Genomic DNA, 26,922 nt, shown 5'->3' on the forward strand with positions numbered 1-26,922 from the left:
TGAAATGCAGTGATATTTCAGGCCTGACAGACCTATTTCTGGCAGCCTTAGAATTAAAGTGTGAGGCTTTGTACTGCAGCTGCTACTAGGAGCCTTCAGAGTTTTTCTAAAGATGTGAATAAAGCTTCCAGGGTTTCAGCTCAGATCACTGTGGCTATTTATCCTGCTGCTGCTTTCATTGTACCTTTTTATTTGAAATTTTAGAGCTTTCAGATGAAGGGAACGCAGCAGTAAGTGCAAAGCATACAAAATATCCTGGTGGGGGAGAATGTCCCGGTTTTTCTCTCCAATTGTCCATGACAGCTCTGGGGAGGAAGAGCTGCTCGCAGGGAGCACTGCCTCTGTCTCCCCTTTGAGTGGGCTCCTCCTGAATTCTTGCCCTGCTGCAGTAGGAAATGGGGTCTCCTGAGAAAGCCCTAGGAAGGAGTCCATGCCACCAAGATTGACGGGACTAGGTGTGGGCTGGCCCTCCCCCAGTGTCTCAGTGCTGTGAGCTTGGTTTAGACTGTCCTTGGTTGGGGAATGTGATGGAAAGGAGTCGATCTACACTAGGCCGACAGTGAGAGCTCTTGCTCCAGTCCTCCAGTTAGGAAAGTTGGGCTGCTCTTTCCATCTCTGCACCCGGCTCCATCCATTGCATCCAGGAGGTTGGAGCCATTCGTGAGGAGAGGTCATGTAGGACAGTGGTGGAAACATGGGCTCCACTGGCAGACAAACCTGGCAGCAAAACCTGGTGAGACCAGCTGCACTGCCCAGGGCAAGCCACTTGCCCTTTCTGGACTTCACTGTCTTAGTTTCCTCACCTGTAAAATGGGGATAATAAAGCATCCATTGTCCAGATCCTCGTGATGCATGTAAGGTACTTGGCACATATGAAGTCACAATGTGTATTATTAACACTGAACAGTATGAATAATAGTCCCAGGACTCAGGCTAGCTAGACCACCTTCCTGCACCATCGCTCATGTGTCAAGCCTCTTTTCACTCCGGGGCTATGTAGTGCAGTGAGAAGGGGCTCTGGAGTCACACACAGCCAGGTTCCAACCCTGGTTCTGTCATTTTCCAGTTTTGTCAGATCAATTTGTGAGACTCAGATTTTCTGAGTCCCAGTTTCCTCATCCATAAGAATAGTGATAATAAATATTCACCTCAAATCGTATCAGTGAAGATTAAATGAGATCATGTTTATATAAGAACCCACACAGTGCCTGGCACACAGTAGGTGCTGATAAATAATGGTTCCCTTCCCCCTTTCCTTTTCCCTCTGCTTCTGTTAAAAAGGAGAAGAGTTTTGTAATCAGCCACCAGTTTACAGGAAATGCAGGAGGAAGATAAGCATGGTAAATGCTGGTGGTGGCGGGGGGCGGATTTCATCAGCAAAATCTAGAATTTGGGAAATTCTATAGGACAAATAACCTAGAATCCTCAATGAACAAATGAAAAGAGAGAGGGCCAAGTGAAATGTGAAGGCCAGTCGGGCACAGAGGCTAACACCTGTAATCCCAGCATTTTGGAAGGCCGAGGTGGGAGGATTGCTTGAGACCAGGAGTTCAGGACCAGCCTGGGCAACATGGCGAGACCCCAGTCTCTACAAAAAAGTTAAAAATTAGCTGAGTGTGATGGCTTGCACCTGTGGTCCCAGCTCGTTGAGAGGCTGAGGCAGGAGGATTGCTTGTGCTCAGGAGGTCGATCACGCCACCGCCCTCTGGTCTGGGTAACAGAGTGAGACTGTGAGAGAGAGAGAGAGAGAGAGAGAGAGAGAGAGAGAGAGAGAAAGAGAGAGAGAGAGAAAGAAAAGAAAAGAAAAGAAAAGAAAAGTAAAGAAAAGTGAGGACCTTGTTCGGATCCCAATCCAAACAAACCAACTGGGAAAAAATAAAAGAGGACATGAGGGGCATTTTGATATTGACTAGTTATTTGATAACATTAAGTAGTCATTGTTAATTTTTAGAGTGATAATGGTATGGTAGTCATGTTCCAAAGAAGTTTTTATCTTTTGGAACACATAATGAAGAAATTAAAGATTAAATGATATGATATGGGGATTTGCTTGACAATAATTTAGTGGGGTGAAGTGAGGGGTGGAAGTGAAGCAAAATCAGCCATGTGTGGGTAACAAAGCTGGGTGATGGTATGTGGGGGTTCATTAAACGATTCTCTCTACTCTTGTACATGTTTGAATATTTCCATACAAGTTAAAAAAAAAGAAGCAGTGGTCCTTTTATATTAGAATTGTCTCTCTCATCTACCTCCTCCTTCATATTCTCCCAGCCCCTTCCTCACTTCAGTTTCTTCTTACTACCTACCTGGACTGTACTGCAACAGCCTCTTAGAGTCTCCCAGCTTTTGATCTCTCTCCCATCCAGTCTTCTTCCCATTCTGCTGCCAAAGATCTTCCTAAAACACAAATCATATCGTGGTGCTTTCCTGCTTAAAAATTCTTTGGTAGCTCTCTATTGCCAATAATTTAGTAGAGTACAAAATCCTTATTATGTGATTCAAAGCCCTTCACAGTTAGGCTCTGCCTTCCTCCTTCCTTCCTTCCCCATCCCCTGGGATGGGGATCCCAGGCCAATCCCTATCCCTTTATTCAACCTGGCTTTTGGTCATATCTGCCAGGCCATTTCATGCCTCCGTGACTTGTCTTATGTAATTACCTGGCAGGTCCTCCTCCCTGGCCCTTAACTTCATCTATTGAAGACGAAAATATTTTTTAAAGCTCGGTTCAAATGTCGTTCTTCCTTGGTGGTTTCTGAATGTCTTTCCAATGCTCACTAAATATCTGTGCCTCTCTGCCTTCTGGCATATGGTAGGATCTCTCTTCCTGGCTCCCTGTAGTTTGATGGGGCCATGTGACCAGCTTTAGCCAATGGGTTGTGAGTGGAAGTCATACATTTCGCTTCTGGGCCAAGAATTCCAGAATTCAATTGCTAATTCAAAACCCTCTGAACTGTCTTTACCTCTGGCTCAGTGATGGGTGACATCCAGATAAAAGCTGTTCTCAGGCCGAGTGTGGTGGCTCACACTTGTAATCCTAGCACTTTGGGAGGCTTTGGTGGGTGGATCACCTGAGGTCAGGAGTTCGAGACCAGCCTGGCCAACATGGTGAAACCCCATCTCTACTAAAAATACAAAAGTTAGCCAGGTGTGGTGGCACATGCCTGTAATCCCAGCTACTCAGGAGACTAAGGCAGAAGAATTACTTGAACTCCAGTGCGGCAGAAGTTGCAGTGAGCCAAGATAATGCCACTTCGTTCTAGCCTGGGCGTAAGAGTGAAACTCTGTCTGAAAAAAAAAAAAAAAAAAAGCTGTTCTCAGGCTGGAGGTTCTGGAGTGTGTGTGGTACCATGGAGTAGAATCTCCTGTCCACCTGTGGGTGCTATGTAGTATGAGACACATATATCTGAGGGGGCCTTTTGTTTCTTCAGCACAACTGAGTCTACCCTAAGCCTTCCCTCTCTGCATTGCAATCCACTGTGCTGTCCTCTGTGTTTTCACATTATATCGTATGTATGTAATGTGTCTAGATGACAACCCCGGCAGGTCAGAAATCCTATGTTACGATCTTAGCATTCTGGCCCACAGCCCTCAGCATAGTGCCCTACAGAGGGGAGGGATGAATGTGCAGCAGTTCTTCGCTGTGGTGGATGCAGTTGGGCATAGGTGCAGAGGTTGGGAGGTGTCATCCTTTCCAGGGGCCCCGGTACTCATTAGTCTTCGGGATTTTTTTTTTTTTTTTTTTTTAAGACAGAATCTCGCTCTGCTGCCCAGGCTGGAGTGCAGTGGTGCCATCTCAGCTTCGCCTCCCAGGTTCACGCCATTCTCCTGCCTCAGCCTCCCAAGTAGCTGGGACTACAGGTGCCCACCACCACACCCGGCTGGTTTTTTGCATTTTTAGTAGGGATGGGGTTTCACCGTAGCCAGGATGGTCTTGATCTCCTGGCCTTGTGATCCACCTGCCTTGGCCTCCCAAAGTGCTGGGATTACAGACATAAGCCACTGCACCCGGCCAGTCTTGGGAATCTTGATGGTTTGGAGATGGAACCAGGACTAGGCTTGATATCGACGCCCAGCATGCCCAGCTCCAGGGAATGAAGCATGGTTGGTCTAGGCGAATCCTAATAATCCCTTTCCCTGGTGGCTGTAATTAGTTTAGACATGGGTACACAAACCAGTTTTGGATGATGAAATGTAAAGAGAAAGTCTCGTTCCCTCCTAGGAAAACAGGAACAGGTGAGAAATGCAGCTAGTCTGTTCTAGTTTGGATTTCCTGGATTGCAAAGCCTGAGACAGGATTAAAATGCTAATTGTTTACGTGGTAAGGGATTCTAGGGAGCAGGGAAAAGGGAGGAGGGAGACGGGAGTGGGGAGAATGAAACAGGAAAGGAAGAGAAGCCAACAAAGGGCGTACTTTTGAGCTTATTGTTATAATTGTCCCTCCAAATGGCAGGAGGCTGGGGCATTTATCCAGAGACTTTCATTGGCTGCCAGTTGCTCCTCATTTTACTAAAACTGGATGTTTCCTGTGACTTCCTAGTGACAAGAATCCACTGAGTGCGTTTCATCTTGGCCTGCTCTGTCCACCACTTCCTCTTTTTGAACTCTCTCTATCCTGGTTTCTATGGCAGTTCTCCCTCCAGCCTTGTCCGGCCTCTCTGGCTGCTTCTTGGTTTCCTTCCCAGGCTCCTTTTCCTTTTTCCACTCTGTGGCTGATCTCCTGGATTCTATTCTGGTCTTCCTCACTTCTACCCACTCTTACTGGGCAAACCGTTTTGCGAAATGGTTTCCACTGTTACTGTTGTGATGACGCCAGCTCCTATGTCTATGCCCCCAGCTCTCCCTCCTGAGTCCTGTAGGCATATAGCTCTTTATCCACACAGCACATATTTATGAAGCTGTTTGAATATGCCCAGAGTTGCGATAGGGCAGTAAATAGGAACTCACCTTCTAGGAGTGCTAGCCAATATGGAGCTAGTGGCCAAAATCCAAGTAAACAAGTAAGTAAGCCAGATATTTTTAGATAGTGACAGGTTTTATGCAGACAATAAAACAGGTCAGTGTGATAGAGGGTGTATGCATGTGTGTGCTTGCACACTATTTTAGAATGACTGCTTTGAGGAGGTAACATTTGAGCAGATATCATGTAGTGGTATCTGTCATTTGTGGTTATGCAAGTGCAAAGGTCATAGAGGCCTGGAGGACTTATCAGTGTGTTTGGGGAAGAGGAGGAAGGCCAGTGTGGCTGCAGCAACGTAGGCACAAGGGAGTGGTGGGAGATAAAGTCAGAAAAATAGCAGGGGCCCATTCAGGCATTCAAGTAGGGCAAGGTGAGCCTGCATTGAACAAGATCCCCAGGTGACACTTATGTAAGCTTCTGCACACATTTGAAAACCATTAGGGTAGATGAAGAAGAGATGAGAAGAGAAACCCCATTTAAAAGTTACTCTTTTTTTTTTTTTTTTTGAGACAAGAGTCTCACTCTGTTGCCCAGGCTGGAGTGCAGTGGCACAATCTTGGCTCACTGAAACCTCTGCCTCCCGGGTTCAAGCGATTCTGCCTCAGCCTCCCAAGTAGCTGGGGTTACAGGCATGCACCACCACGCCTGGGTAATTTTTGTATTTTTAGTAGAGACGGGGTTTCACCATGTTGGCCAGGCTGGTCTGGAACTCCTGACCTCAGGTGATCCACCCTCCTCAGCTTCCCAATGTGCTGGGATTACAGGCGTGAGCCACCACTCCTGGCCTAAAAGTTATTCCTTAAAAGCATGTTGGAGGCTGGCTGTGGTGGCTCACGCTTGTAATCCCAGCACTTTGGGAGGCTGAGACGGGTGGATCACGAGGTCAGGAGATCGAAACCATCCTGGCTAACACGGTGAAACCCCGTCTCTACTAAAAAATACAAAAAACTAACCGGGCGAGGTGGCAGGCGCCTGTAGTCCCAGCTACTCGGGAGGCTGAGGCAGGAGAATGGCATGAACCCGGGAGGCAGAGCTTGCAGTGAGCTGAGATCCGGCCACTGCACTCCAGCCTGGGCGACAGAGCGAGACTCCGTCTCAAAAAAAAAAAAAAAAAAAAAAAAAACACAAAAAAATTAGCCAGGCATGGTGGTGAGTGCCTGTAAATCCCAGCTACTTGGGAGGCTGAGGCAGGAGAATAGCTTGAACCCAGGAGGCAGAGGTTGCAGTGAGGGAGATTGCGCCACTACACTCCAGCCTGGGCAACAAGAGTGAGACTCTGTCTCAAAAAAAACAAAAAACACCAACAAAAACACACACACACACAACAAAAAGTATTTTGGAAAGAGTAAGACACACAAAAGTGTAACATTCTGTCACAACCTCCTATGTACCCAGCCTCAACACTAGCAACTTTATTTTACAAAGGAAACTGAAAGTAGTAGCCAGGAATGTAGGAGGAAGACCAGGTAAGGACTGTGTCAGTGAAGCACGTCAAAGAGAGAGATCAACAGTGACAAATAAAGGGTAGATGTTCTGTAGGTTGAGCAGAGGTCAAATCCCCGCTGACATCATGGTCCTATGTTGTCCCATGGGCTTCTCACACAATACATGTGACTGTTAAGGTGCCAGCTGCCCCTCAACCTGCTTCTCCTCTTATTTTCTCTATCAAAGAGTCTTCAAGAGTTTCTGTTTGGGATGAAAGCAGGGACTGAGACTTGGACTTGAGCTCAGGGAGTTTATTTGGGAGATGATCCTGGGAAGCAGGGTGCGAGAGCAAAAAGAGTGAGGCAGGGAAGAAGGAAAAGCCACAAAGAGTATGTTATTGAGCTGGTTACCACTGTGAGCAAATGAAGCTCGATCTGGCTGGGCCCGTGAGGAACTGGGTAGAATGCATCTCAGATTGGCCCTCAGCAGCATAGGAAGCCAGGGCACTTCAATGGTCTCTCGTGCCCCGTTTCTTGAGCGCTGTACTGGGGATATTAGCCTCCTTGCATTTCTGGGCTGCTCAAGGCAGAAAGCCAGCCATGTGGTGGCCGTTAAGGAGGGAAGCTGTGAGTGCCTGGAGGGACTGTCTGCCACAGCTGCACCCGAATCTGAGCAGGGAGAGAGGGTATAGAGTACAGGACACCTAAAGTTGTCTGCTGCAGCTCCATCACCGGCTTGATAGGATCTAACCTCCTTCTCATGACACTGGTGTTCTCCTATTAACCAGGCCAGAAACATGGGAGTTATTCTAAATGCTTCCCTCATTACCTTCTCTCCCTTGTTTGTCTCTGCAGCCATGCTTTTAGTTCAGGTGGTCATTTCTTGAGTACCATGGTAATGATCTCCTTATCTTTTATTAAATGCCAATGACACTAAAAAATGATTTTGGAGGTCGGGCACAGTAGCTCACGCCTGTAATCCCAACACTTTGGGAGGCTGAGGCAGGTGGATCACCTGAGGTCAGGAGTTCGAGACCAGGCTGGCCAACATGGCAAATCCTGTCTGTACTAAAAATACAAAAAAAAAAAAAAAAAATTATCTGAGTGTGGTGGCATGCGTCTATAATCCCAGCTACTTGGGAGGCTGAGGCAGGAGAATTGCTTGAACCCGGGAGGCAGAGGTTGCAGTGAGCCGAGATCACGTCATTGCACTCCAGCCTGGGCGATGGAGTGAGACTCTGTCAAAAAAAAAAAAAAAAAAAATTAGAGATGATGTGGAGTCCATGGAGGGGTACATGACTCAGTACTAGGGACACGGAGAAAGCTTCCAGGAAGAAGTGACTTCTGAGTTGAAATCTGAGGACTGAGTAGGAATAAGAAAAAGAAGTATGATGAAAGTTCAGTTATAGGGAAGACCATGTGTGAAAGCTCAAAAATGGCATGGCAAATTTAAGACACTAAACTGACCCTTGTCAGTTTATCTGAAGTGTGATGGAGGAAGAGAAGAGAGATTGGCCAGATCATACAGGATTCTGCTAACCTTATGAACAAATATTGACTTTATTCAAAAGGCAATGGGAAGCCTGAAGATTTAAGACAGGAGGGTGATGGGATTGAATCTGAGTTTTAGTAAGATCACTTTGACCAAAGTATGGGAAAAAATTAGTAGATCACACTCATTTTTGGCTATTTGGCTACAAACCCTTTGTTGGGTGCCTGGCCAGTGTCTCTTCCCCACCTGCTGCCATAGTCATGGTTTTCCTTTAGAGGATTTCACATCTTCAACCATTTGATTGGGGTGTGATGAGCTCTTCTTCCCAACCATTGCTAAGTTAATTAGCGCACTGACCACAGTGGCTGGTTCAGGGATGGGAACTTGATCCATTTTAAGTGAGTGAGAGAATATGAGTCTCAGGACTTGTATAGCAGTTACTAGTATGAAGATGTGAGGTGTGAATTGCTGTAGCCAGGCCATGACTATTATGGGAGAATCTGGAGCTGTTGGAAAACCACTGTATGAAACATGATGATGCCATGAAAGGCAGAGAGAGAAGGGGGGAACTGATTTCATGGTAACATTGTATCAACTTTTGGATCAAGCCTTATTTACTTTTTACTGTTTTTTTTTTTTTTAGATAGAGTCTTGCTCTGTTGCCCAGGCTGGACTGCGGTGGTGTGATTACAGTCACTGCAGCCTTGACCTCATAGGTTCAAGTGATCCTCCCACCTCAGCCTCCTGAGTAGCTGGGGCCATAGATGCATGTCACTATGCCCAGCTAATTAAATTTTTTTTTTTTTTTTTTTTGTAGAGACGGGGTATCTTTATGTTGCTCAGACTGGTCTCAAACTCCTGGGCTCAAGCAATTCGCCTACCTTGGCCTCCCAAATTGCTGGGATTATTGGCATGACCACCACGCCTGGCCTCAAGCCTTATTTAAAGCCACCTCTTCCTCTGGACTTTACAGTAAAGTGAGCTAATACATTCTCTGTATTGTTTAAACCAGTTGAACTGGAGATTGGTTTACTGTAACCTAAAGATTCCTAACTGATACAGAAATGAGTTCCATAAGGTGTTTCAAGCAACAGGCCCTAAAAATGGGATTGTCCAACCAAAGAGGTAAGATGAAGGATAAAGAACCCCTACATTTTCGGCTGAGAAACTGGTCATCTAATTAGCTCTACAGTTTCCTGTTGTGACGGTCCTGATGTGCAGATCACGTGCCTACTGCGGCTGTAGCGGTACACTACTTAGTAAAAAAATGTAGTGTTGGATTGCGTTGGCTTCTTCTTGTTACTATTAGTAAAGTACTATAAAACGATAAGCTGCTAGCTGGGTGCAGTGGCTCACGCCTGAATCCAGCACGTTGGGAGGCCAAGGCAGATGGATCATGAGGTCAGGAGTTCGAGGTTGGCCTGGGTAACATGGTGAAACGCTGTCTCCATTAAGAATACAAAAATTAGCTGGTCGTGGTGGCATACGCCTGTAATCCCAGCTACTCAGGAGGCTGAGGCAGGAGAACCTCTTGAACCCAGGAGGCAGAGGTTGCAGTGAGCTGAGATCGCGCCACTACCCTCTAGCCTGGGTGACAGAGTGAGATTCCGTCTCAAAAAAAAAAAAAAAAAAAAAAGGTAAGCTTATGCTCAAACTAGCCTACCGCAAAACAAAGAAGGAAGAAAATACAGCTTTGATAAGAGAAGCCCTTTGTGCCTATGGTAAAAAAAAAAAAAAAAAAAAAAAAGACTGAGAAGTACTGGAAAACTCCAAAAACTTTGTCTCAATGTAAGTTAGTATTAGGTTAGTGCAAAAGTAATTGCGTTTTTTGCCATCGAAAAGAATTGCAAAACTGTAATTACTTTTGCACTAACCTAATATGAACAGAAGCAGGGATGGGGAGTGCATTGTATGGGGTATGGGATATGAGATATGGGATATGGGATATAGAACATGGGACATGAGACATGGGATATGGATATGGTCTATGGGATATGGATATGGGTTATGGGCTATGGGATATGGATATAGGATATGGGCTATGAGATATGGATATGGGCTATGGGCTATGGGATATGGATATAGGATATGGGTTATGAGATATGGATATGGGCTATAGGATATGGATGTGGGATATGGATATGGGCTACGGGATATGGATGTGGGATATGGGATATGGGATATGGATGTGGGATATGGATATGGGCTATGGGCTATGGGATATGGATGTGGGAAATGGATGTGGAATATGGGACATGGGATATGGGCCATGGGGTATGAGATATGGGCTATGGATGTGGGATATGGGCTATGGGATATGGATGTGGGATATGCGATATGTAATATGGGATATAGGATATGGGATATGGTTGAAGGCTTATCCCTAGCTCCTTCCCAAGCACCTCCTGGTTTTTACTTCTTCTAAAACAAAGGTGGCCATAACCTCCATGACAGATGTAAGTAGGACACAGCTTATAGGCAATGACCAGATTTAGAGTGCCTCCCAGCCAGTTTCTTCAAGTTGTTCAAAGGTACAGTTCGAGACTAAATGTAAGGCTTGGGAAGAAAACTAAGACCTATTTGCTTAGATAAAGAAATATCCAGGCCAGACTGCAGACTGCAGACTCAAAAACTAGTCTCACAAAGAGCTCTGGTTTCAGCTGGGTGCGGTGGCTCATGCCTGCAGTCTCAGCGCACTTTGGGAGGCCGAGGTGGGCAAATCGCCTGAGGTTGGGAGTTCGAGACCAGCCTGACCAACATGGAGAAACCCCCATCTCTACTAAAAATACAAAAATTAGCTGAGCTTGGTGCCGCCTGCCTGTAATCCGAGCTACTGGAGAGGCTGAGGCAGGAGAATTGCTTTAACCTGGGAGGTGGAAGTTGCAGGGAGCCGAGATCACGCCATTGCATTCCAGGGCAACAGGAATGAAACTGCCTCAAGGGAAAAAAAGAAAAAAAAAAAGCTCTGGTTTCATATACTAGCTGATAGAATCAACCAGAAGCAAATAAACTTGAAGCCCACAAAGAAGCTTCAAGCCCAGATGACAATGGCTGGAGACTTTTCAACTCCTAACATAATTCTCAGGTCCCAAAGCACAATGAATCTGTCTTCACAGAACCACTGCTTTAATGTCTTCTGTGAACATTAAAACAGTGGTTCTCACACTTTTGTGTACATAAGATGTTTATTAAAAATATAGATTATTGGGCTTCATCCCCAAAGAATCTGATTCCTTCCATCTGGGATTGGGCTTAGGGATCTGCATTATTAACAAATATCCTTGATGAATCACATGTGGGGGGCTAGGGAGCCCTGCTTTGGGAAACATTGAATTTAAGGAAATTATTACCTTTTCTTTTTTTTTTTTTTTTTTTTGAGACAGAGTCTCTCTGTGTCACCCAGGCTGGAATGCAGTGGCATGATCTCAGCTCACTGCAAGCTCCGCCTCCCAGGTTCATGCCATTCTCCTGCCTCAGCCTCCTGAGTAGCTAGGACTACAGGTGCCCGCCACCACACCCAGCTCATTTTTTGTATTTTTAGTAGAGACGGAGTTTCACCGTGTTAGCCAGGATGGTCTCGATCTCCTGACCTCGTGATCCGCCTGCCTCCGCCTCCCAAAGTGCTGGGATTACAGACATGAGCCACTGCGCCCAGCCTTTTTTTTTTTTTGAGACGGAGTCTCGCTCTGTTGCCCAAGCTGGAGTGCAGTGGCATGAGCTCGGCTCACTGCAACCTCTGCCTCCTGGGTTCAAGTGATTCTCCTGCCTTAGCCTCCCCAGTAGCTGGGATTACAGGTCCGTGCCACCATACTTGGCTTATATATATATATATATTTTTTTTCTTTTTTCTTTATTTAAATTTTTGTAGTTTTAGTAGAGATGGGGTTTCACCATGTTGGTTGGTCAGGCTGGTCTCGAACTCCTGACCTTGTGATCTGCCAGCCTAGGCCTCCCAAAGTGCTGGGATTACAGGCGTGAGTCACAGCGCCTGGCCTAGTATTAAATTCTTTAGGGATGATCAGCAGGACTCATTTTGTCCTGATAGTATCTGTGCACTGTGTAGCGCCCAGAGTGAGAGCTCAGCACAGCCTTGTCTATTAGACCTGAAAAGCATGGGTTTCTAGAGCCAAGGTGGGTTTGGGAAGTTTGCAGAATATGATTTCAGGAATTGATTTGCCCTGAGTCCCTGCTCCCTTACTCCTTGATTATGTTTGATTCTGCCTTGGCTCTATTAGGATTGCTTTGTCCAGACACTGACCTGGCAGTGAGTGTGCCTGGGATCCTCTGTCAGTGTCCCTTGTATAGTCAGAGAGTTCTGGACACGTCTGTGGGAGGTAGAGAATGTGACAAACTCTGGGGAGAGTGTTTACTAGGCTTTTCCATGTTTATTTTCTTTCCTTCACCTCACCTTAGGACAGGGAGTATTCTGAAAGCCTTAGTGAAGCAGTTACACTTTTCTGGCACCTTGAATGACTCATATGTCTCAGTGCCACACACACCCTCCATTGAAGTCCTTGGGATTGTCAAGGTCAGGATATTTAAAGCCACATTCTTGGGAGTGCTCTGGACATTGCCAGGTCAGCTCAGGATGAGGGAGGTGCCCAGAGACAGCTGTCAGTGTCAGTGCCCATAGTTTATGGTGAGTCTAATCGTAAATGCCATTTATAGGTATGGTCTTATCATTGTTTAGTTATAGCTGGTGATGGCCAAGTGACTATGGGTTTCTCTTCTTTCATTCTCCTAAACTTTTTTTGTTTTTTAAAGAAAGTGTCTTGCTCTGTTGCTGAGGCTGGAGTACAGTGGCATGGTGACAGCTCACTGCAGCCTTGAACTCCTGGCTCAAGTGATCCTCCTGCTTCAGCCTCCTGAGTAGCTGGGACTGCTGGCACATGCCACCATGCTCAGTTAATTTTTTCATTTTTTTTTTTTTTTTTTTTTTTTTGTAGAGACAAGGTCTTTCTCGTTGCCTAGGCTGACCTCAAACTCCTGGCCTCAAGTGATCCTCCTGCCTTGGCCTTCCAAAGTGTTGGGATCACAGGCATGAGCCACTGCACCTGGCCTCATTCTCCTAAACATTTATTTCTTTTCTATTTTTCTTTCTTGTTTGCTTTTTCTTTTTATTTCTTTTTTTAACTGAATCTTATGTTTACTGAGATATCCTAAACATTTAATTCAGCACCTACTATATTCAAGACGCCAGAGAGAATACAAAGATGTGTAGACATAACTGTACTCCAGATTAACTCACAGACTAGAAAGCAACTTGGTGGCCCTGCAGGGAGACTCATGAGCGATAGTCATACTCACAGGTAAGGTATTATAAGCTCACTGAAAAAGAGCTTCCAACCTGCACTGGTGGAGATAATGGTGGGGCATAGGGAAATCTTCTGAAAGCAAGGTCCTGAGCTGAATATACAAATTTAAGCAGAAGTTATCCAGAACAACTTCTGTTTCTGGTCAAGGTGCAATAACAGGGATGGACTTTACCCTCCTTCCTGAAGCAATTAAAATGTTGTATAAAATATATGAAGCAATGGTTTTGCATATCAGACAGCACAGGACAGTGATCCCTGAGAGAGGGAAAACAAGTGAGCTGAGCTGTACATTTGCTCCATCCTACTGCCTTGAGAGAGTTTCCAGGCTGCTCTGCAAAGAGGAGCAACCCAGGCAGAGTCCAATAGTCTTTCTGAGCTGAGGAGATGGAACAGGGAATTCAGGGAGGCCAAGGCAGCTATAGTTTTAAGGGCAGTGTGCCAGACAGGAGAGAGCTACAGAGAGATGAAGGAGGAGAATAAGGGTGGAGGGCAGGAGATGCAGGGAGAGAGAGAGCGTGAGAGAGAGGCAGAAATCTGCAGAGGTCCCATTGAGTCGTCAGCTGTGTACTGATCAGAGCATGTATGTGAGGAAAGTATCTGAGTCTAGGGAAACAACCACACAAAAGGAGCAGAGGAAATAATTAATCCCTGGAGTGTATGTTCTCACCAGCCAGTTGAAAAACCTCATAAATCACAAGACATCAGAGTACTCAGAAGGGTATTATCTCAGTAGTGGGGCAAAGTTAGCACTAAACTAGTGGATATTATGGTCCTAACTAACAAAGTTTAAACACAATCAAACTTCAAAAGATCTGTTTCCAAATAACTGTGTCTCAGAACAAAGTTCAAGAGTATTTACATAAATATAAAAATATGCAACACCCAACAAGGTAAAATTCACAATGTATACTATCCAGTCAAAAATTATTGGATACAGGCATACAAATAATGAGGAAAATATGACCAATAACAAGGAAAATAAACCAATCAATAGAAACAGACCCAGAAATGACATAGATGTTAGAAAAAGAACATTAGTAGACAAGGACATTAAAATAGTTACTACATGTTTAAGAAAATAAAAGAAAGATTAAGTGTGTTAAATAAAGGCATGGAAGATATTTAAAAGATCCAAATTAAACCTCTAGCAATGAAAAATATAATGTGAAATGAAAAATATACTGAAATGGCTGGGCACGGTGGCTCAAGCCTGTAATCCCAGCACTTTGGGAGGCCGAGACGGGCGGATCACGAGGTCAGGAGATCGAGACCATCCTGGCTAACACGGTGAAACCCCGTCTCTACTAAAAAATACAAAAAAAACTAGCCGGGTGAGATGGCGGGCGCCTGTAGTCCCAGCTACTTGGGAGGCTGAGGCAGGAGAATGGCGTAAACCCGGGAGGCGGAGCTTGCAGTGAGCTGAGATCCGGCCACTGCACTCCAGCCTGGGCGACAGAGCAAGACTCCGTCTCAAAAAAAAAAAAAAAAAGAAAAATATACTGAAATAAAAAACATACTGGATGAAATCAATAGCAGAGTAAACACTGCAGAGATAAAGACAAATGAACCTGAAGCTATAGTCACAGAGACTATCCAAAAGAAACACAGAGAAGAAAGATTGAGGAAAACAAAAAAGAGCAGAGCACCAGTGATCTGTAAGAAAACTTCAAGTGGCCTAATATTTGTGTAATTAGGGTCCCAGGAAAAGGGAGATGGTAAAAAAAATTTGAAGAAATAATGGCCAAATATATTTCAAATTTGATGAAAACTGTAAGTCTACAAATCCAAGAAGCTTAATGAACCCTTAACACAAAAAGCTAGAGAACTACACAAAGACACATCATAACCAAACTGTTTAAAACCATTGTGAAGCAGAATGTCTTACAAGCAGCTAGAGGAAAACAGGATACACTATGTACAAGGGTACAACATTAAAAATGACAGCAGGCCAGGCACGGTGGCTCACGCCTGTAATCCCAGCACTTTCGGAGGCCAAGGCAGGCTGATCATGAGGTCACGAGATTGAGATCATCCTGGTTAACACAGTGAGACCCTGTCTCTACTAAAAATACAAAAAGGTAGCCAGGCGTGGTGGCGGGCGCCTGTAGTCCCAGCTACTCTGGAGGCTGAGGCAGGAGAATGGTGTGAACCTGGTAGGTGGAGCTTGCAGTGAGCCGAGATCGCACCACTGCACTCCAGCATGGGCAACAGAGTGAAACTCTGTTTCAAAAAAAAAAAAAAAAGAAAAACAAAAACAAAAAGAAGTCTGCTGTTTTTTGTTTTTGTATTTTTTTTTTTTTTTTTTTTTGAGATGGAGTCTCACTCTGTGGCCTAGACTGGAATGCAGTGGCATGATCTTGGCTCACTGCATTCTCTGCCTCCCGGGTTCAGGCAATTTTCCTGCTTCAGCCTCCTGAGTAGCTGGGATTACAGGCGTGGGTCACCACACCCAGCTACTTTTTGTATTTGTAGTAGAGACAGGGTTTCGGCATGTTGGCCAGGCTGGTTTTGAACTTCCGACCTCAGGTTATCTGCCCTTCTTGGCCTTCTAAAGTGCTGGGATTACAGGCGTGAGCCACTGCACCTGGCCACAGACTTCTTTTTGCAAACAGTGAAAGCCAGAAGACAGTGGAGTAACATCTTTTGAATACTGAAGGAAAAAAATTGTCATCCTAGAATTCTATACCCAACAAGAGTAGCTTTCAAAAATGAAGGGGAAATAAAAACTTTTTTGGCATTTAAAATGTCAAGGATCACCAGAAGACTTGAATTATAAAAAACAGTGACAGAAGTCCTTCAAACAGAAGGAAAATTACACTAGATAGAAATCTGAATCTATACAAAGCAATTTAAGAGCCCTGGACATGGGGAATTCTATCTAATAAATGAATAAGTAATAACAGAATAGAGTAACAAAATTTTGTATGCTCTAATGAATTAATGAGTGTAGGCAATGATCAACAATGACTGACAATGTGACAAAAAGAGAGGCAACCAGGTATTGTATACCACCCATGTGAAGTAACATTGTCAAAAAATAAGAACAAAAAGAGATAATAATAATCAAACCTGACCCTGCCCACTGGATCTAACTATCAATTTACTGTCTTTACGAGAGACAGAGAAACATGTTAAATGATATCACTGTGTTTTGATTTTTTTTTTTTTAAATCCAGATTTGGGAAATTCTGTAAGATAAACAATCAAATTTTTTTTTTCATCAAAAAAAGTGCAAGGGGAGAGAGATTTACAAAGAGAGAGAATTATAAACAAGAGACTCTGGAGACATATCAATTAATCACAATATATGGATCTTGTTTAGATTCCTACTTCAAACAAACATACTAAAAAAGGAAAAAGAATTCAAAATCATTCAGGGGAATGTGAACACTGGCAGTATTTTATAACATTAAAGAATTATTGAAGAGAAAATGGTTACCTATGCCAATAGAGGAGGAAGCTCGCCTCAGGGGTGGGGACAGCATAGGCAAAGACATCCTCTTTAGTGAGGGGTGACAGTTTAGTAGTTACAGGAGAAAGGACACCTGCTGCAAAAACATCCTCTTACTTTGTCTCTGGGCTAGAGCTGACTATGGTGCTCTGGTTTCTGAGAAAGGAAAATGCAGCGTATTGACATGGAGACTATTTCTGTCCACCACTTCTGGCTTCCCTGGGTGTAGCAGGCACCTAAGGGCAGGGGAGAAGTGTTACTGAGGGTTTTCAAGGTCACTCTTAGCAACAAGAGAAAAGGACCTGGTGGTTTGGGTGGAACAGAGGCTTTGAGTACATTGATCTCATCCCACTCTCCCAGCTCTGCCCTGGGATTAGAAGACAAGGAAGGAGGAGAGGTATAGCACGAAGAACAGGAAAGTATGGAGGGAAGTGAAGAGAAGAAAGGAGGAGGAGAAGAGGCAAGAGAAGGAGGGGCTGAAGTTAGAGCTCAGGATGTGTTCAGTTGTTTTAAAGTAGCAACTGACTTAGGGCCCCTAAACAGTAGGTAGAAGACGGGCATAGTGGCTTGTTGCACTTGTAATCCCCGTGACTCAGGAGGCTGAGGTAGGAGGATCGCTTGAGGCCAGGAGTTTGAGACCAGCCTGGGCAGCATAGTAAGACCCTATCTCCAAAAAAATTTTAAAATTCGCTGAGTGTGGTGGTGCGGCCTGTAGTCTCAGCTACTTGAGCCCAAGAGTTAGAGGCTGCTGTGAGCTATGATCACACCACTGTACTCCAGCCTAGGTGATAGAGTGAGACCCTGTCTCTAAAAGACAAAACCAAAACCAAACCCCAGTAGGTAGAATGCTACCCTGTCTCCTCTCCCTACTTGCAGTTCAGTTCAGAGGCAAAGTAGGGGTGTAAGGAGGGATAAAGGGGATCCTCTGGCTGCAGAGATTGAAGAGTTTGCTCAGTGTTGACAGGACAAGCCAGAGGACCTGACCCCGTGTATCCACAGCCACCCATGGTGAACGATGTATGCCATGGTACCTTTGTCCTGTGGTTTTCTGTTGTACAGAGATGCCCAGTGAGAAATAATAATACTTATTAGTCAACATTATTAAGTACTGACTATGCCAAGCCCTATTCCAAGTGTTTCCATATTAACTCATTTCATCTTGTCAAGAATCCTTTCAGGAAGGTACAGTTATTATTAAACCCATCTAATAAGTGAGGTAACTGCGCCCAGAGAGATCAAGTAACTTTCTTAAGGTCACAAAGATATTAAGTGGCCCAGATGTAATTGAACCTAAGAAAAGTCTAGTTCCACAGCACGTGCTCTTCACAACTACCCAGAATGGTGGTGGTGACCTGGGCCAACCCTAATGTGACCTCAGCCCCCTCCCCCAGACAGAGCTTTAGAAAGCCTCCACCTTCTTCCCCCAGAGCAGTTGGGGCCCAGGGCTGGAACTGTCTTCCCAGTGTTCTAGAAGAGACCTTGAAACACCACTAGAAAAGCCACCCTGAGCATGAAAGGCTGGTAGGACCTCAAGGCTGGGCCAGAATTTGCCAAAAACAACAGCGGGCCTGCCCTAAACTGTTCTGAGGCTGCACAGCCTGGACGTCAGGTTGTCTTGTCCATGATTCTTATCAGCTCTCCACAGAGTGAGCACTAGAGTCTGCGGCATTTCCATCCCGGCATATTCCGAGGGCCAGGAGAAGGCGCTGTCCCAGGCAGCACTCTCGGTGGGAGGCGGGGAGCTCGGGAAGGCCCGTATGTGAATCCCAGCCCGGCTCTTGGTGGGCAGCTGGGTCCCCTCCCCAGGTTCTGGCAGAACACCCTTGAACAATTTAGCCTGAAATAGCATAAGAACTTCTTTCCTATTTTTTTCCAGGCTTTTGGATGAAATTATATTTTACAAATGACTCATTATTATATTTATAGCTTCTCTCCAAATGATTCAAATTGTGGTTTGTCGCCTCCCTGTCTCTCAGCTCCCCCCAGCTCGACAGGAAAAAGTGCTGTTTACTGTATGGCCAGGTGTGGCTGCAAGAGCGGCTTTGCCTCTCCCTATAATTACGTTTGCCTAAGCCCTGACAAGCACCCCGGCACATTTAGTCATGAGCAGCCTTTGTTCCAGCATGTTGTCGGGAGACAGCATCCGACATTAACTGGGCTTGGAATCTGCTCCTGTAGGAAGTGCATGTGTGTGGTGCGGGGTGCGGGGAGTGGGGAGTGTGGGGGAGGCTGTGACAGAGGGTGCCTTTGTGAGGGCAGAGGCTGGAGAGGCTGGGCTGCAGCTTCTCCCTCAAAGCACCCTGTGAAAAGGCTGGGGTGGGCTACGCCCCCGGAGGGCCTCAGAAGAAACGTTATTCCTTTCCACCCCCAGCCTCCATGGAGGAGCTGAGAGGGCCGCTGGTGGAGAAGCTGGTGGCTCATACATTCCAGGCTGTGCTAGTGGTCTGGCCAGTGACACTCCATGGTTTCTTGTGAGGAACCACTCTGGCTCTTTCAAGAATGGGGAGTTCTTGAATTCTCTCCCCCTTTCCAGGGAGCTCTCAGCCACAGTGATTGCTCAGAACCCCTCCCCCTCCCCTCCACCCAGCTCTCAGGAAGGTGTGGTAAGGTTAGAGCAGCTTGCTCTTAAACAGGCCACCTTTGAGAGGAGGGGTGGAGAGGAGGTTGGGATGAGGTCCCATTTGTAGGAACAGTTTATTCCATTGGTCGTCCGTGGGATCAAGGTCCTCTGGGTCTGTGCTGGCTGGGTACTAAGTAAAGTTAAAATCCCATAAATTTTACAACTCACGGTGACATTCTCAGAGCCCACAACAACCCTGTGCCCCTCTGGGTCCTCGGACCTGGGGTGTGGTGATACGCAGACGCCCCTGACTGGCTTGGATTGAAGGCTTGGGGCCGCAGCAAGGACAGTCCACCCTGAGTGTCCCAAGGCCCACAGGCAAGCAGGGAAACAGGCTACCCTATGAGAGAACGGCTTTGCAAGAAATCTCTCTGTTCCCCTCCCTTGGCTTTAAGTGAAAAGCGAGCTCCTGTAGGTTGCAGATTCTGCCGCTGTGGTGTGGCAGTGGCTTGGGAGGTTGGGCTGGATGAGGTCGGAACCTGAAGTTGTCCGTGGTCCAAGCCCTGGGCCCTGGTCGTGTCCCCAGACACAACCCCAGCCCGGGTTCCTTTGAGTCTGCTTCCATTTTCACTTCTTGGCACTGCCTGAGTGAGTGGGAAGGGGACTCGGAAGGAGGTGATGTGGGAATGGGTGTGGACAAGCATAACGTCATTGTTGGTGAAATCAGTCTGAAGCCCTAACCAGATGACTTCCATCTGGGCTAAGCCGGGTCACTGTGAGGTGTGTGAGACGGGCCTGAGTGTGGCTGGGGCCAGAGACATGGAGTACAGGGACCTCTGCCTCTGGGTGTTCCCTGGAGGTAGGAGGGGACAGCTGAGAGAAGGACAGAGAGGGTCTTGGTGAGGCAGGGGAGGGCAGAGGGAGGAAGAGTGTGGACTTTACCTGGGCTGTGGGGACCTGAACTTCTTCCTAAGGCCTGAGGGAAAGAGAGACTTCCTGACAAGAAGTGCTACCTCTTACATCCTAATGGACCAGAGCCAGGGCAGCGGGACCAGCTGGCAGCCAGACTGAGGGGCAGCCAATGCCACTGTCTGAAGCCACTATCAGGCCACCGTCTTTTATGAGAACTTTAGTCTTGTATCCACCCTACTCGTGCTGTCACCTTTTCATTTGTCTTTTGAGAGTCAACATGCCCGAGTGCTGTGAACGTTATGAGAGGGGGCTGTTGGGAACACATGCTCCTGGGAATCAGCCCTTCCCTCTGTCCTGTTCCCACTCCTCCCTGATGATGCTCCTGCTCAGAACCCACTCCTCACCTCAGTGAAGCAATGCAGTGGGCACCCTGTGGACAAAGCTGGATATTGGTTCTGAATAAAAGCAAATCATGGGGAAAATCAGTGTCTCAGTAAAATGGAGTTTTCTTAGTAGAGACCAGACTGTGAAGGACCTTGCTTCATTCCATCTTTGAGGAGGACGATGATTTAGGGACATTGGCCCAAGATCAAAGTGGTATTTTTAGACTGTATTTACTGAGCTATTTGCCGGCTACCTCCTTATTTCCAGGTAGCAACTTCTTTCTAATGTCTGAGGTGTTTAAGAGATGATGAAGCTTGCACATACTTCTCAAAGTGTGTTCACATCCATTATTTCACTGGGGACCGGCTATTATCTTCTCCATTTTCTTTATAAGGACATTGAAAGAGATTAAATAACTTACCCAAGGCCGCATAGCTAGTTAACGACTGAACTAGGCTTAAAACCAACTCTGAAGGCTCCTATTCCAGTGTCAGCTGCTGCGTGCTTCTTCTGTTTTCCATCAGTTTGGAAGGGGAGCCTAAAGTCTACAGCCACGTGGGTGGGGTCAGCAGAAAGATGATTGAACACCAAGCCTGAGGCAGGTGAGGCTGATCTCCTGAGCACAGACTGTCTGCCCAGGAGTTCACAGAAGTGATATGATCCAAAGTTGCTGAGGGAAAAGACCCTATTTGTGGAATTAACTGCAGGTCTCTCTTGAGGTCAGAATGAATGTTATTGACATTATTTTTTGTATTGTGGTAAGGTATACATAATGGAAAATGTACCATTTTGGCTGGGCATGGTGGCTTACGCCTGTAATCCCAGCACTTTGGGAGACCGAGGTGGGCGCATCACCTGAGGTCAGGAGTTTGAGAACAGCCTGCCAACATGGTGAAACCTCATCTCTGCTAAAAATACAAAAATTAGCTGGGCGTGGTGGTGGGCGCCTGTAGTCCCAGCTACTCGGGAGACTGAGGCAGGCGAATCACTTGAACCCAGGAGGCAGAGGTTGCAGTGAGCTGAGATGGCGCCTCTGCACTCCAGGCTGGATGACAGAGTGAGACTCCGTCTCAATAAATAAACAAAATAAAATAAAATAAAATAAAATATACCATTTTAACAATTTTTAAGTGTACAGTTTAGTGACACGAAGTATTTTTATCTTCCCAAACTGAAACTCCACACCCACTAAACAATAACTCCCCCTTCTACCCTCTCCCCAGCTCCTGGTAACCACTATTCTACTTTCTGTCTCTGGGAATTTGGCTACTCTAGGTACCTTATGTAAGGGGAATCATACAATATTTTGTGCTTTTGTATCTGTTTCATGCTGACTTATTTTTAATTAGATCACCATTTCAACTGCAGCAGGAATGCGGATCAGTGATGTGCCATGCCTATAGAGGAGTAAAGAAAGAAAAAAAGAAGGAGCAAAAAGGAAAAAGAAAACAGGAACATTTTGGGGTGGATTTCTTGACTGTCAGGGGTACCAGATGTAAGGGGGCGGTGGTGGGGGGTGGATAGGAAGAAAGTGTTACATAGAAAACAAAATGCTGTGCTTTATCATTCCAGGGGCGGGCTGGCATCTATCCTGGAGGTAGATGCCTCTGTTTTGAGGATTAAGCTATGGTGAACCCCGATAGGGAAGTGCTCTGGTGAGAACAATGAGACTTTCTGTGCATGCAGAAGGCAAGACAAATTGTTTTTGCAAGACAAATTGTTTTGAATCCCCAGGAACTTGGAGTTTGGGTAGAAGGGTCTAGAAGAGAAGAGGAAGGCTGGAGAGAAGATGGTTTAAAACAGTTGGGACTTAGGGGACAGTGAGAAGTTTTCTGAGGTGGGAGATGGTTGGTGAACGTTCAGGGTAATATCTATTCGTAGATTCTCATTTGCTTACTGCCATTTCCTCTCTATGACCCCTAACCTTGAGTAAAAGTTTGCTGCTGTGTGAGTTGTGGGTGGCTGGGGGAATGCAGGGATGGGGCTAAGCAGAGGGTGATAAAGAGGGGGTGGGAGAGGAGAGCAGCTGCGGGAGGAGAGGTGCAGTTAGAGGGTGAGAGGTGGGAAGCAGGGAAGCCCAGCCAGAGGTCACCAGAGGAAGCACAAACCTGAGAATCTTGGCACTCAGAAGGTGGGGGGTTGTGGCAAGATTTGAGAGGCACTGCAAGGCTGGGGGGACACAATGATGGAGTCCCTGCACGTAGGGGAATGGGGCTGGAGTCACTGCTTGGATATTACAGGGCAGGCATGCCAGTTAGACAGCCTGAAGGAAGGAGTGGATGGATTTCTCTTCTTGGAGACCTTCGGCAACATTTGGACAAGGCACAGCCTGGGTAATGAGGAAGTCCCTGCAACACAGCTCACTGCCTTCAAGATTTCCAGATGCACAGAGAAGAGGACTGTGTTTCTCAAAACAGAGATGGAGGTAGAACCAAAGCCAAACCCTGAACATGTCTCGAGCTTTCAAAACAACATTCTCTTTAAAATCATCTGAAAGCAGAGATATATGGCAGTTGACTATCTCTGATGGAGACATATGCCTTATTTATTTATTTATTTATTTATTTATTTATTTATTTATATTTTTAAGACAGGGTCTCGCTCTGTTGCCCAGGCTGGAGTGCAGTGGCGTGATCTCAGCTCACTGCAACCTCCGCCTCCCTGGTTCAAGTGATTCTCCTGCCTCAGCCTCCCGAGTAGCTGGGACTATAGGATGTGCCACCACACCTGGCTAATTTTTGTATTTTTAGTAGAGACAGGGTTTCACCGTGTTGGCCAGGCTGGTCTTGAACTCCTGTCCTCAATCGATCTGCCTGCCCCGGCTTCCCAAAGTGCTGGCATTACAGACATGAGCCACTGTGCCTGGCCAACATATGCTTTTTGTACCCCCTAGACATAGGAACCCAGTGAGAAGGCCGGGCTGCTCCCACCCAGAGATCCTGGAGGAGCCTGACATGGAAAATGGGCTGTGTGTCGTGTTGTTGGGAATTCTTGGTGATTCTTTGGCCAGGTCCTGGGCTGAATGTGGGCCGGGGATGGAGCCCTGCCTGGAATCAGTGATGCATCCTGAAATCTCTGGACCAGCCTGCATGGTGACGGAGCCCACAGTGAGGCTGGCCGAGGACATTTCCCTCTTGTCCTCTCCAGCCTTGGCCCCGAGAACCAAGGCTCTAGGCTCATCTGGCTGGATGGATCCTGTTTTTGGCCCAGCCCAGTATCCCTTTGTTACTTGGGACCTGGGGAAAAAGGCCTGGCTTGGCTCACACTTGAGGAGGTTTGCCAAATGTGTTAGTTACCACTAAAAAGCTTGTAAACCTGGGGTGCAGGATGCTGTGGGGGCCTGGGCTGGCTCGAGGATGTGCTGTTTAGAAGTTCCAGAAGTTCCCTGCCGGCTGGGAGAGAAGAATGTCCCTGCAGAGTCAGAGGCGAGCCTGCCCTGGGCCTGGGCCAGCTTTCCCTCTCGCGGGCCCCTCTGCTCTGGGGGAGCTGTGTTCCCTTCTACTCAGGCAGCTTGGGAAAGACCAGAGGCCCTTTCAGGGAAGGGAGAACAAGGGAAACAGGCCTGAAATGACTGTCGTGAAAGCCCACTTCTGAGCTTCAGCCCAGAGCACAAATGCATTTTCTTCTCAGTTAAGAGAATGTGGAGAGTTCCAAGAGGTTGTTCAGGGGAAATAGAGAGCCTCAGAGCCCTGGTACTAGGAGGACCTTAAAGACCAGTTAGGACAGCCCCCTCATTTTACTGGAAGGCTAATTTGAAACAGAATGGAATTTGGCAGGGGCTAGGATGCCTTTTTTCTTCTGAGGCTTCATTTCCTGAAAGAGACAGTGTCCGTGATGAGCTGATTTCACTAATTCACTCTGCATTTTTTTAAAACCTCAGCGGTCCAGATATGACTTCTTTTGAAGGTAACAGAGTTTGTGGCTTCCAGTAGGTTTTCAGTTTGGGGCCATAATTCCTTTTTTTTATTAGAAATATTTGTTCACCACAGGCTTCTTGCCAGTTCTTCCTATGCACAGCATCAGGCTGTGCTTGTGCATGGCTGAGGGAAGCTGGAAATAGGCAAAATCAGGAAAATACTGGAATAAGGCAGGGGCTGGTGTGGTCTAGGAGAGTTAGAAGGTGGAGGCTGGCAGACTTGTGATTAAGGATGGTGTTTGGGCACCCTCAATGGGGAGAGACCAAGAGACCCTGGGTAGACATCTGTGCAGGGCCTAGGGACTCAGGACCCCCTGTGGATGCAGCTGAGCTGCACCTGGGAGGGCTCGCAGGTGGACAGGTCCCTGGCACAGGAAGCTTCAGAAAGAGGAGACTTGCACTGGGGCATCCAGGCATATCAGAAAAAGAACTAAAAAAATAATAATAATAAAAAAGAGAGAGAGAGACAGAAAGCGGGTGCGACAGAGTGAAGTGGGGCCTGAAATAATTATAAATGGTGGTGGTTATATCCTTTTTCGGGAGGGGCCCAGGAGGCTGCCAACTTTGATCTCATTTTCTGGACAGGCCTTTAGGTTACCTCTTCTATCCACCACCCAATCACCAGAGAGTTAGTGCTTTCTGACAGAAGCAGCTCTTGGCAGAACACACGAGACATAAGCAGCTGGGGCTGGGGGCAACACCTGCTAGGGGTGGGCTGGGAAGGAGACAGACATATGCTGGTGCAGGAGAGAAAAGTCTATCATAGCCTCCTGTCCTGGGAGGCAGAGTGAAGGACTGCGCAGCAGAGTTCAGGGAGGGACCATCTCTGTCTTATTTATGTGGTAGCCCTGGTGCCTAACTCAGTGCCAGGCACACCCTAAATAACAAAAGCACTAAATAACGGAATGAGTGAAGTTAGCATATGCCTGAACACACAGAGTGCCATCCTCTTGAATCCTTATGTTAACCTATATTTTTCTTCTCCAGGATTTATGGAATAATCAGGAATCTGCCTTCCATGAGCTTTCGCCTTTAGAAAGGTCTTCTCATTGCTGGTGTGACAGAGCGTACTGAGGCTCTGTTCCTTCAGTGATCTCAGCATAAAGACCCTCCATCTGACAGGGAAAGGGCGGGTGGGAGGAGGGCCAGGAGGAGCCCCCCAGGGCCCAGCTGGCTGTGCAGGATGCAGAGGGTGGGCTGGGACAGAGGCTGAGGGCAGAGTTCAGGGTGAGAGGAGGCATTAGCAGCTTTGTTAATTGCATCATGTCTTTCCTCCAGGTGACAACCCTAGGCCTATGCCTCATCCCCAGCAGGTGACCAATGGAGGAAAATAAAACAGAACTTCAACATGCTCTCCGATGAGCTTGAACCCCTGGTACTGGTTGCTCTGAGAAGCCACAGGTTTCCTTCCTTGGACAATTTCAGAGCCCATCAATATGGTTTACGGAAAGGAAGTGGCAATGAGAGAGACCCTTGCTTCTCCTGGCAGCTCTTCTCCCTTGAGAAAGTGCCTCAACTTCTCCTGAGCTTGGTTTCAGAAGTGATTGTTCATCCTCTCCCATTGGGAGTTCTTCTGGGATGGGCTCTGTATATTCCTCCAGCAGCAGGGAGATGGATGAGATGACCTTTTCAGGTCACTCAGGAGATCCTCCAGTTTCTCAGGATGATCTAAGCATCTCCCTTTCCTTTAGAAGCTGTCAGAGCTAACTAAGCGTGGGTGTGGGCTCCTCAGCAGCGACACCACCTCCCCTCCAATATTTAAAAGATCTTTCCTGGTTCTTAGGGTCTCCTAATCACAGCTCTTTTTTTCTGAGCTCTGCCTGAAAGGCCACATCCGTTTTTTTCCTGAAAGCTGGCTAGGTCCTCTGGGCTAAACACGACCGCCCCTCAGCTCTAGAAATGGCTGATTTTCATTATGCCCTTTGCCAACCAGATTATTTCTTAAATTGCTCTCCCCCCTGCTGGGTGTTCTGGGACACAGACGCCAGTGTGTGGGGTCCCCAGCTTTCCTTTCTCCCTGAGCAGCTGAAGGAGAGCCTCAGTTTCTCCACCGCACACCCTGGCTTGAGGGCAACAGCCCACCCAGTCGGGGGAGTGGGCCTCGTGCGCCCTCGGAGGCCCAGGTCCGCGGGGCCCCATCGAGGACCCCCTGAACCGCATCCCGCCGCGAGGCAACGTGGGGACCAAACTGCCGCGCCCCAGAGCCCGCTGCCGCCTGTCCCCGAGTCCGAGGTCCACAAGGAAGAGCTGCGGGAGTGCAGGCCCGGGGAGGAGGCTTTGTGAACCGAGGCTCGGCGCGCCCCCCGCCCGCGCCCCTCATGGGCAGCCGGGCCCAGCCCGCCGCCCGGGCCCCACTGGGAAGGGCTTGGAGGCGACGCGGGGAGGGGGTCGGGGGAGGAGGGAGTGTTCCTGCAAATCACATGATTTTCCCGCTTATATAAATCACAGCTTGTTTTTCTCAACCGGCTGCAGACTTAAAGGTGCAGTGTCTTCTTTCTCTCCCAAGGGCAG

At 47.0% G+C, this 26,922-nt stretch overlaps 1 long non-coding RNA gene across 1 annotated transcript; it reads right to left on the minus strand.

Annotated features, from left to right (window-relative positions):
- Positions 1 to 170: 170 nt before the first annotated feature.
- Positions 171 to 26,695, minus strand: LOC140712859 (uncharacterized). The gene is made up of 4 exons (XR_012094663.1): positions 23,792 to 26,695; positions 3,162 to 3,285; positions 2,307 to 2,397; positions 171 to 717 (listed from the first exon to the last, which is right to left on the minus strand). It is a non-coding gene; the product is annotated as an uncharacterized lncRNA (long non-coding RNA).
- Between the last annotated feature and the right edge of the window lie 227 nt (positions 26,696 to 26,922).

Source organism: Chlorocebus sabaeus, chromosome 11 (assembly GCF_047675955.1).
Source record: "Chlorocebus sabaeus isolate Y175 chromosome 11, mChlSab1.0.hap1, whole genome shotgun sequence".
NCBI lineage: Eukaryota > Metazoa > Chordata > Mammalia > Primates > Cercopithecidae > Chlorocebus > Chlorocebus sabaeus.